This window comes from Aythya fuligula, chromosome 1 (genome assembly GCF_009819795.1).
Source record: "Aythya fuligula isolate bAytFul2 chromosome 1, bAytFul2.pri, whole genome shotgun sequence".
In the NCBI taxonomy this organism is placed as follows: domain Eukaryota; kingdom Metazoa; phylum Chordata; class Aves; order Anseriformes; family Anatidae; genus Aythya; species Aythya fuligula.
Genome location: NC_045559.1, coordinates 19870510 through 19883067, shown reverse-complemented (window position 1 = coordinate 19883067; position 12558 = coordinate 19870510).

Below are 12558 nucleotides of genomic sequence, written 5' to 3'. Positions count from 1 at the left end.
TGCTGCTGTGAAAATTTGTTTAAAAGCTGATTTGGTGATGTGTAGCAGAGACTGAGAATGTGTAACTGTAAGAGATGGGGATGTCTAGCAGGGAGAGATGGGGATGTGTAGCAGAGAGAAAATTTGGCTCAGTGCAAAAAACAGATTAGTCTCCATGAGTGTTCTCCAAGCCCTCAGAAGAATTAGATACAAGAAATGTTGCTCTGTGTATTGTTAAAGAAACCACACCATTACTGTTTAGGGAGGCACTCTTTGTCAAGGTGTGTAGTGATAGGACAACAAGTAATAGTTTTAAACTTAAAAAGATGGATTTAGATTAGATATAATGAGGGAATTCTTTACTCAGAGGCTAGTGAAAGACTGGCATAGGCTGTCCAGAGAAGCTGTGAAATCCCCATCCCTGGAAGTGTTTAAGGCCAGGTTGGATGGGGCTTTAGGTCTAGTGGAGGGTGTCCCTTTTTTTTTAAGGTCCCTTCCAATCCAGACCATTCTATAATTCTATTAATGAAAGCAGGGAGTATTTATTGAAAGTTTGTGGAAGCAGGAATATTAAAACTTTAAGACCAAAACACACAAGTACACTGTACACAGAAACTGTGAATATTAATCCTAGCACAAGAACAGAAGCTACTGCTGTATCGTGTTGAAATCTGCAGTTTCCCAAATATTGAAGGATATATTCTTATTCTTGGCCTACCTTTCTTCCTGACCTACCTTTCCACCAAGAGCTTAGCTATGAAAGTCAAATAACATTTGTAGCTCTTTGAATGTCAAATGTACAACAGATAAAGGGAAGAAAGTGCAGGATACTGGGTAAACACTTGTATCTTTTCATATAAAATGTTCAAAGTAATTTTATATAATAAATACCTTCACCCAGAATTGCCTACATCTGAGAGAGTAGTGGATTAAGAATAACTGGAAAGCAAAAAGCTATGCATATGTTTTTTTGCAATGGGAGGGATGTTGTATCCATTTCAGAAAGCATTTCAATTCCCTTTCAGTATTTGTGGCTTTGTTAATTTCAGCTGTGTATGGCATTTTATTTGTTTTTGTTTTTTTGTTTTTTTTTTTTAACAGCATCTTATCAGTAAAAAAGAGATGTCAACAATAGTGAGCATAGTGAAGGTTTACCAAGACAGTTAAGGGGACAGGGACAGAGTCATATACAAGGAGATCCTGAAGAAACTAATTATTTAGCATAGATAATAGAAGACTAGTTCAGTTTTCTAACTTCAGTTTTCAGTTACCTGAAGGGCTAAAAACATTTCATATGTTCATATGTTTTCATACGCTCCTATGTTGATATTTTCATAGCCAGACTTTTCATATGGGAGCATAATGAAAGAACAACAGGTAACAACCATGAGCTGCAGCAAAGCATTTTTGTTTTGATTTGTTTTTCTTCTTTTGTTCCCTTTCTGTTGTTTTATTATATCAATGGAAAGAACACCTGAAGCTTAAAAAAATTAAAAATAAATAAATAAGTAAAGAGCATTCCTGGCCTGAGTTTAAATACAAATGAACAGAGACCCTTAAAAAAGGCAAGCATACAATAAGATTATGAGGTTCAAATTCTACAAATTGACACACTACAGTAGTAAAGAATAAATAAATGTGGCTGCTAAAAATAGTTTGATTTCCTCTGATTATAAGAACAGGTGCTTCTGTTTATTCACGGGAATAATGACTAGGCTTTTTACACCATGTTTATTGCCATAGTATTTAACTGGAGTTGAGAAGATTCCCAATTGCTGTTCCGTTTATTTACCCATCTAAGAGATTATAGTTATATCTTAAAATTTTTATACCTTAAACCATATTGTGATAAAAAGCAGATGTTAAGGACACTGAAGTTAAAATCAGTTCTCTGGTTAATAAAAAAGACTGAAGTAGGAAATAAGCTTTAGAGCTTGAGTCACCTAGTAAAGGAATAAAAATAACCCCGTAATTAAGAATTATCAATAAATGAGAAAACTCAAATAAATAAACAAAATAAATTAAATAAATAAGAAAAAATGTATACTAACGTTTTAATGAACAATTTGAAAACAAAATGAAATATATATTTGTTTGAAAGTGATTCAGGATTAGAAAGCAATAGAACACAGAATATTTGCTCAAATATAAAAAGATATTTATGTTCAGTGTTAGCCTTGTTTTTAGTTAAAACTCAGAACTTGATTTTCTGTACCTGAAGGGTCTATATTTCCAAAAAATCTAGATTTATGAGAAGGAACATATTTGCCAAAGGAAAATATTATGCAATGGGGTGAGTATGTCTAATTGAAACCCAAGTAAGAACTAGACAGATAATCACAAATAAAGATCTCTCCTCTCTTGGATTGTCTACAGCTAAAAAGACATAAAGAGAGATGAAATGAGAAGAGATTTGTCTTCTGCTCTTGTATGAGGAGTCAGGAATGAAGGAGTGAAGTTGAACCAGGAAAAAAGCAGGGGGTTGGGAGGAAGGTGTTTTACTTTGTCTTTGCTTCTCACTGTCCAAATCCATTTTAACTGACAATAAATTAAATTAATTTTCCCTATCTGTTTAGCCTGTGACAGTAACTGGTAAGTGATCTCCTTGTCTTTATCTCAACCCACAATCTTTTTCATCTTATGTTCTTCCCTTGCCCTGTTGCAGAGGGGGAATTAAAGAGTGGCTGGGTAGGTGTCTGGCAGCCAGCCAAGGTCAACTCACAACAATCACAGAAGATGGTGATGTCACAAAAGAATATTAAGCAAGAAAATACACTGGTCTAATCAGGACTGGAAAGCTACTGATACGTGCTCAGATAACTTCTTTTGAGAATGATCTTCAGAGACAAAGGAATTAGTTCTATATATATTAAATACAACATTCTGGATACATGCAGATAAAGGACATGTCTCCAGATAAATAGCAAAATGATATTCATAACCAGATAAAAATAGTGCATATACAACGTGAGTATTATGGTGTTTTCTGACAACTGTGATTTTAGTTGTAAGGATTTAATAATAAATTGACAACAGAAGCAAGAACTATACTTAAGCTGTTTCGTCATGGAAAAAACATATTATTTTTATTTTATTTTTTGGCTTTGTGAAACTAAATTGTCTAATTTTGTTGCCTTTCCCAAGAAAAACTCTGGTCCAGAAAGGAATCATCACAGCAAAAATCAGTCCAATTTTTAATTGCTTTGGAAAGCTATGAGCACGAGAAAGCATGAGGTTGTAGTGGAAACTGTTTTGCAACTGTAACTACAGTGGCCTAAATGAATGCATGGTCTGATGTGCAAAGATGTCCCAGATGAATACTTCTACTTCAGAAAGTATCGTTGTGCTCAGATCCCAGGCAGCTGAACAAAATGTCCTTGGTGTTTCCACTGCAGACAGCACATAGTCTCAGTATGTTGCTCTGAAATGGGAAAGAGTAGGTGTACACTGGGGTGTTCACATGATTTCCTGTTTGGGGCGGTATTTGTCTGATGTTCATTTTAACATTCTTCTTAGGGTAATTTTACTTCTAAATTCTCAAAGCACATAATTAAGGAAGAGGGTTAAATGGTTGATTTTATTAAGTTAAAAGCTCTATCTAAAGTATATGCCAGCTTCAAAAAAAAAAAAAAAAAAAAAAAAAAAATTGGAAAAGATTCAGTTTTATCCTTACTTTCCGGAGTGGGCATTCTTCCAGACTCTGAATCAAGAGAAAAGAAAACCTGCTTAGAAAACCTTATCAAGTCAATACACATTCTTCTTCTCCCACATCAATGTCTGCCAGCTGCCTTGAAGCGCCAGCTTTAGCAGCTTCCTGCCTAGTTCCCCTAGACCAGTAATCTTTTGAGGATATTAGTAGGAGGAGCATTGTAATAGCATCGATAGAATTCTAGCCAGGGCTAGAGGATCCTCTCACATTATGGCCTGCACAAACAAGTAGAGAGTCTTGTTCTGCAAGAGCTGCAGTCCAAGAATGGCAAGACTGAAATCGTCTCTCAAAAGGCTTAACAGAAGCAGAACATTTAAAGAACAGAAAATTAGACCCTTGAACTCTGTTCCCATGCCATAGGTAACCTTGAGAAAGCATATGCAACTTTCCCCTCTCTTGAGTGGAAGAGGTTAAGAGCCTAAAGGTGCTGCCAGCTGGACATGACTTTTAGGTACAGGTAGCTTGGAGTCTGTCTCATCTCTTTTTTTTCTCACCGTTATCAGTTGCTGCATAGTATCCCAGCTAAGCCCATGAGTTTGCATGGGACAACATCTAAACTTTGCCAGTTGCAACTTTGGAATGGTACAACTGAATGGGAAAGTATTGCAGCATGGGCATGGAACTTCAAGCAGGAATAACGGCACTGACCTCACATAACCTTAGCAGACCTCACATCTCTCATCCTCTTCTAGGGTGATTCAACGTGCCATTGACATAAGCGATCCTCAGTGTTAACCAATGGTATACATGGAAGGAAAGGGAGGATTTGGAAGTAAACAAGTATTTAGGTGAGGGAGCCTTTTTAAAGTACAAGATGCTTTGCTTACACTGTGTTGCAATGAGAAAGGAGGACTCTGCTGAGAAGTGAGACTTGAAGAAGATGAGACAGATAAAAGCTGAAAAATATGAAAATGATGTCAAATCTAAGCAAATAGGGCAAAGTGACAAACTGCCAGACAGAAATGGAAGATCTTCAATTAACAGTTTAAAAAAAAAAAAAAAAAAAAAAAAAAAAAAAAAAAAAAAAGACACCCAATTAAAACAGAAACACACACAAAAAAAAACATCCACACCGGCAGACTAAGTTCACTTCCTGATATTTCTTTCTCTAACTCTGGTGTCCTTATTAGTAAGATATTAGTAAGATAACAATTAAAAAACTGTATTGAAAAAACCTGGTGAGGAGTGTTAGGTCTTATCTCCTTCTACATGAAGACCTGCTACATGTGGGTTGGATCACGAGGTTTGTTCCATGGCAGAGAGCATGTAAATTTGTTTCCCATGAAACTATGGAAATTCCACTGTGTGAAAATATTGGGAATCTAAGAGTACATAAGTTTCTTTCTCTAAACATTTTTTTTTCCATGAGAGAAAGTAATACAGCTCTACATTTTTTTAAAGATAAACACTGTAGGTTCTTTCTATGGACATGTATACTTAGACTATCAAAGACAGAACATGTGAGAAAATATGTTTATTTCACTTGCAAGGGAAACATATAGTTCCTCTGTCCCCTTCAAGTTTCATACAGACATTTGTATGACCAATATTTTATGTCTGTTTTGGGCACCAAATAGATTTTTTTAACTTTGTAAAGCCTTAGCTGGAAGACTTGTGTTTCAATATTAGCTGGAACAATAGCAAGTTGAAATACAATATGTATCTTGGTCTGGAAGTGAAATAGCTGATACCAGTAATGAGTTGGATAGAATTTCATGAATATGTACCCGTTCACATTAGTTCTTACAACATAAAAATTACAGGGCAAAGATAATAATAATTTTCCTACTACTTAATTTATGTTGCAAAATGTTCTAGGAAATCATTATTTTATTTGTTTGTTTGTTTTCTTGCTTGTTTTTCCTATAATATTGACTGAAAAACAATTCCCTTTTTGACTACATCCATAAACTTCTTCCAGCAGCTTTTATTAGCAATGAGAAATTTGTTCTATCTGTGCCAGTATTGGTAGAACTAATAGATGTTAGAGGAAGAAAGAGGTGACAACCAGGCCTCCACTAACATGCTATAGAACTATTTTACAGAGTTCCACTGCTGTTCAGATGAGAGGTCAGAGCAGAAGTGGCAGGCTTTACTGTCATGAAGGGAGGGGTGTGTATATGGTTCTTGTTGTCTATGAAGTGGTTGCCCAGCTATTCTTCTGATAACTGGGGTAATGTTGTTGCTTAGAAACATCAAAAGGAATATTTTATCAGGAAACCAGTATTCGCACCAGAATGTGGCTAGTGGCATGTGGTATTTCCACCTTCTAGGTCACCTCTTTCTCTCTCTCTTTCTCTTTCTTCCTTTCTTTCTAAATTTTTTGTAACCACAAAACTTTTCTGGAATGATAGGGGGAAAAACACCCTCAAAATCAGTGAGCTTCAGGCCTGTAATGCCAAACTGCACTGATGGAAAATAAAAGAGGAAAAAATAAATAAAATAAAATAAAATAAAATAAAATAAAATAAAATAAAATAAAATAAAATAAAATAAAATAAAATATAAAATAAAATAAAATAAAATAAAATAAAATAAAATAAAATAAAATAAAATATAAAAAATGAAAACAAAAAAAAAAAAAAAAAAAAAAAAGAAAGACTGAGTCATTCTCAATGGAAAAACTGCTACAAACTTTGTGCCATGGCAATGGGTTCAGTTTTGTAAGGGCTTCTACAAACATTTAAACAGTGCTCTTGTGAACTACTAGTTAGAAATTTGAATAACTGTCTTACACAGAGCAGTAATTCAGCAATTGACATTTCCCCATGTTTAAACAGTGAGACCGATGCAGTTTAAGCCAACAGAGTTTATTGGGATCAAAAGGAAAACACAATAATACAGCAAGTCAAGGAAACGAGAATTAAATGGCAGCATGCAAAATTACCATTCTCTGCCCCAATTTACCAGTCCTCTCCTCAGTCAAGATAGTCAAGATCACTATATTTTCACTGCACTTACGTCTAGTTCATTGCCCCAGTTGGCCAGATCCCCCATGGTATGGACAATTTTATTGGACTCCACAGGTGATTTCAGCTGAAGCGTTCTAAATTCAGTGACATGCAATAGTGCACTGGTGCAACTGCAGCTGCTCTGCTCTGGACTGTTTTGTGCTGTTGGCCATGGGTCATTGCTCAGATCCCAAACTGCTGGACACAACTCCCACCCATCTCTTTCAGATGTTGTTCACAGTAGAATTATAGGCAATTTATGCCCTCAGTGAGTCCTTTGTCTAGAAGAGAAACACTTCCCTAGTCAAATGTCACTTTCTTCCTCATTTTTATCTTATTTTCATTTTCTTCTGGCTTTTTCCAGAAACCATCTGTAGTGGGCAGGGGGACTCCCCAACCCTGGGCATGTTTGACTTTCAAAAATGAAAGCCAACATTATATTCACTTCAACAGTAAAACTTCACAGCTTATTTTTAAACACAAAATTTATAAACTGTTACACAATTGACATGTAAAAGAGGCCTGGCCTATCCAGTTAATTTTCTCTTCCTTTTTTTTTTTTTTAATTTATTTTTTTTTTTCAACAGCTGATGAAGGCAGATCATTTCTTGACTTGACATGAGTCTCTACCTCTCCAGGCATTCTAGGTTTCTTTTTTTTCCTACTTTCATGTCAGGTTTTCAATAAGCTCATCCTCTTTCACAACCTCCGACTACTTGCTTTACAGCAAATTATAGCAGCTCTAGCACCTCCAAGATAAACAGATAGTGACATACACAAGTGATTCCATGTATTCTTACATGCTCTGTCAGTGACAGGGACAGAGGCCATCCAGAGGCAGAAGAAATACTTGGATGAAAGCTGGGTTCCCACACAGCAGCTAACCAGGCTGAAGTAATCCACTGTGTCTCCTGTAAAGTAGCTCCTAATATAAAAAAAAATCCCTCGGTTCTGGCAATGATTAGTACTTCTTAACCTACTTTACATGGTGAGGGAAAAAAAAAATTAAGGAGTGATTGAAGTTCCAGTGTAATAAACAGTTCCCGCAGCCTGAAGCACTGCACCAGTAGACTGAATAGGGGGGTTACAAGGACACAGAAAGCCCAGGTCTCCCTGGTCTTAGTGGTTGTCTACGTGACTGTGGTTTCCAATACAGAATCAAAACAGTTTCTACTAGCAACTAGTTGTAAACATTCAGGATCCTGGAGGTAATGAACTCACTCTTCAGTTAACAAACAATAGAGTCATCAAGTACTACAATTTCAGTGCTGTAAATATAACACCGGTGGATATTGGTGAGCTGCTTCAATCCAAACACCTTACTTGGGGCTAGTGCTTTTCTTTAGAAAACAAACACAAACAGATGGGATTTGTTGTCAGAATAGGATCAGGACTGTAAATGAATGAAGGTCATTCACAATTATGCTGCTTCTGTAGGAGCAAGTCCTTGCTAGTTGCTAGGAAGAACAAGTTGTTTTTTATCGGGTAAACATATAATGTTAGTCTTCCTCCACTTAGACACAAAGCCACTTAGTGAAAGAGTCATGTGGACTACTTTTCAAATCTGTAGAGGAAATCTCTTCCTTTTAACAATGAATTTGCATAATAGATGGAATTCTATTGTAAATGAGAGGTAAATACAAATCTGTTGTGTCACATGACTTCTATTTCCATTCACCTCAAACACTCTTCTCGGGAAATTGAGCCTTGTTACACCTGGAAGCAGTGGAGCACAGGAAAGTGATGCAAACTCCCCAGGAAAGGAGTATCAGCAGCAAAAGCAGACTTCTACATCTGAGCCATTGTTCTGTGTATTTATCATGTGATAGTGTAGAAATCTTTTGGTAGCTTACACTTAAAGACACTGAGAAGAAGCAAGATTTTTTTAATCTTTTTTTTTCCCCAAACAACACTTTGAAAATTTGGCCAAATATGCCTTGATCCTCCTCATGTGGTTTAATGGACCCGTCAATATGATTGTGATATATGTGATATATCAGTAGCCAGGTGATATAAATGAGCAAACTTTTTCCTTTGGACTTGTGTCCCTCTCCCCGCAAATTGCTAAGGGAGTCTAGGGGACTGTTGCTACCTTTGATGTCCCATACAGTACCTAATTGTATATGAGATATACCTGTGCCCAAATGTCCAAATTAGATGTGCTTGATTCTGACTTCATCAGGTTGTCACACAGGTAACTTCAACAGAACTACTTTTGTGCAAACAAGATTTAAGACTTAAGATTTTAAGGGAGGGCATTCAATGTATTTTAGTTCACTCATCTGAGATCTACTTCAGGATAGCCAATTCCTTTCTCATAATTTTTATAGAGATTCATCTACCATAAAAAGATTTATAGGCTAGTAGCATCATGTACATTAGATACAGGATTGAGTGTTTATGTCCAGGCGCTCTGCTTCAAAGGACTGTACAAAAAGTTATTTTTTCATGAACGGCTGTGTTGATCTCTTCCCAGCACTCTTGGAAACTCACATAACATACTTCATATGGGTGCAGCACATTCTCCCATCCCACTCCATATCTGGCTGGATCTGTGATAGCCTCTTTTCATTCTTCTCCACTTCCACATATGTCCAAAAGTGGACTTGGAGTGAACACAGCAATCAGCCCTGTTTAAGGAATGAGGGAAAATGAAGTTTTCTGGACAATCCTCCTGTTTCCAAAATTGGACTGAGACAAGAACTCATCGAAGAAATACTTGACAAAGAGATTGAAAGGAAGCTGAGGACAAAAAAACTTCTGAGAAGTGACTCATCCATGAGATAAGACCCTTCCTACCTGTGATTGATAATGCCTATTCTAGCCACAGCTAGAATATACACCACTTAGATTTATTTTTTTTTGACTGTGATAGAAAGGATGCATTGAAAGAGGATATTATATTTACATAAAATATGACATGCATAGGGTAATGACACCATAACTCATTAAACATAAATTCCACAGTGAGGAATTCCACGTAAGGGTTAATCCCTCACAATACATCCTATATTTTACATGTAACATAATATAATTAGCAAATTGTGGAATCCCAGTGCTTTCTCATACTGGGAAAATTTAGAGCTAGAGAATTAGGTAAGTGGAAAGAGGAATCAAAAGCTGAAAATTTGATGCTAGAAATGCTGGAAATCAAATGCTGGAAATGCAAGGCCTCTATTATCACCATACAGGATGGGCTGTGTATACAGAATAGCAGCAACAGTGCCTCATCACTTATTTTTTAATTTGCTAGGAAAGAGTCATATCCTTGTTATATATGACATTTGGCCAAAAACTCTGTACTGTGGACAATATATAAATATTTTTATGCACTAAATGTTCAGAAGAAACTTAGATCATACTGTTTTTATGGCAGATGTGTTATTGGATTACCCTCTGATTCAATGCATTTTGAAGAATATAAGAAACAGTATTGTCAGGAATCCTGACAACTATATCAGTTTTAAATTATGGAAACATATGGAGGGCAAACCATTTACCATGGATACAGCCTAGTGTTCAGAAATATTGAATTATGTGACAAGATGTAGAGGAAAGAGTATGACCAGCAATTTATTTTGTTTCAGGTATATTGTCATTCTCATCTTCTCATAACACAGTTGAGGTTGTATTTCAAATCTGTGTCAAAACCAAGAAACTTCACAGTTCTTTTACCCCAGAACACACTTAGAAGTGTCCTTCTTAGAAATGTCCTTCCATCTGATCACTTAAAATCTTGGAGCAATAGTCAGTTTTGTTGTTTTGTTGTTAGTAGGGGGAATGCCTGTTTACATGTGTTGATAGTCATAGGACGAGGGGGAATGGTTTATACTAAGATAAGGGAGATTTATGTTAGGTATTAGGAGAAAGTATTTTACTTAAAGGGTGGTGAGACACTGGAACAGGTTTCCCAGAGAGGTTGTGGATGCCCCATCCTTGGAGGCATTCAAGACCAGGCTGGAAGCAGCTCTGGGCAGTCTGTTATAGTGGTTGGCAATCCTGCCCAGAGTAGGGGAGTTGAAACTAGATGATCTTTAAGGTCCTTTTTAAACCAGGCCATTCCATGATTCTGTGATTCTGCTGTGTAAATTAACATGCACCAAAAATTCTGCCACTGGGGAGAACGTCAATCAAAACAAGAAGATCCATGTAGAAAGCAAGAACAGATGGTAGGTGATGAGTGCTGATTTTGGAAAACAGAGGAAGTCATATAAGAGAAAGTTTTGCCTTACTAAATGATTTTTATTCTGGCTGCCACCATTTGTTACATAAGCAATTTTTGCTATTTGATATGTCCTTTGAAAATGATTTAAACTCAGTTTATCAATCAGACATACAGAAGCACATAGATTATAGATTTAAAAAGAGAATTGTGGACAAATATGTCATGGTGGAATCTGCAAGAGGTGAAGTAGCTTTTTTATGTTGTTCTTAGGGTACTGTTGCCAGTAACTGAAATCTGGAATGACAAGTATTATTCAAGCAAAATACAGAATAAATTAATTCAAAGTGAGAAATATATTCTGTAAAATGTTTCTGCTTGTCTGAAACTTCACATAACTTTAAAATTTAGGGTTATAGGTTTGTGAATTCTCTTCAGACTGCATAAATTATTAAAAATCTCAAATGTTGGTATAGATCACCATCCATGTGTGTAGATCTTACATGAAAATACTTTGCTATGAATAAAATTAGAAAGAATTGCACTGTGTAATCCAACAGGTCTTTTTTTTTTTTTTTTTCATTCTTTTCATCTTCTGCATATACTGTAGAAAAGAGTCTTAGGGTCAACAAAAAAAAAAGCTGAAGCCACATTTTCTGACCTCTAAGCCTAGCTGCCATAAAAACTATTTCTTGATTATGTGTATGCACTGTTTTCTGTGGCCCAGGTTTCCTAAAGTCTAGCAATACTGGGTCCTGCTCTAAATCCCTCCCTTAAAGTTACACCTCACGAGCAAAGTACAGAAACAATCCATGAATCCTAGAATACCACGAATTCCATGCAATAGATCACTGTTGCACCATGGTGTTGAACAGGCTACAAAAATCTCAGGGAAGAACAATATGAGTGTCTCATAAACTACCTATCAATAACACATAGAAAAAAAATGTTATTATGAATAGCTGTAATGTGATGGATACTTGCAAGCTTATATGGCTTGCATCTTTAAACATCTTTACTACCTCTTAAAACAAGAGAGGATAAATTCTCAAAGGGCCTGAAACTCTGCTGCAAAAATAAAACATTGGATTTCATTTTAATGGATGAAGAAGATTTAGTCATTAACCTAGGAATCAGTGGCTGTTCAAGCAGAGGTGATTATGATTTAGTGATATAATTTCTGTTCCAAAATAGAATGTAGCAGTAGCCAGTGTTATGTAAAGGGACTTTAGTGCATCAATTTCCAAAGAATAAAGTGTTGTTGGAATTACAAAAATGAGTAGTGCAGGCAAAATTAGCCATCCAAAATTATTGATTCCACTGATAGGAACAAATGTAACATAGGCATGTTACACAGATACATGGAAGCAATGTTAAAACATCAGCAAAAAATTATATAAATAATGGGGGAAAAAAAGGAAGAAAGTAAATAGGAAGGATTTATCGTTTTGTAAACTTTATGAAGTTAATAAAATAAAAAGGAATTTCATAAAGGAATTATTACAAAACAAAGCCACTAGGCAATAGCTTAAATACATTGTTAAGTATACTTAATGAAACTGAATTAAATACAATTTTATGTGAAAAAAATACATTTTTATGCAAAAAAAAATATGACAAAAATACCATATCAGTGGAACAGCAAGCTTTTTTTTTTGGTAAAAAAAAAAAAAAAAAAAAAAAAAAAAAAAGGAGGGGAGGGGGAGAATGTGAAGAAGCAGCTGCTAAAGTTGAGCAGTTATGGAATAGTATGTTCA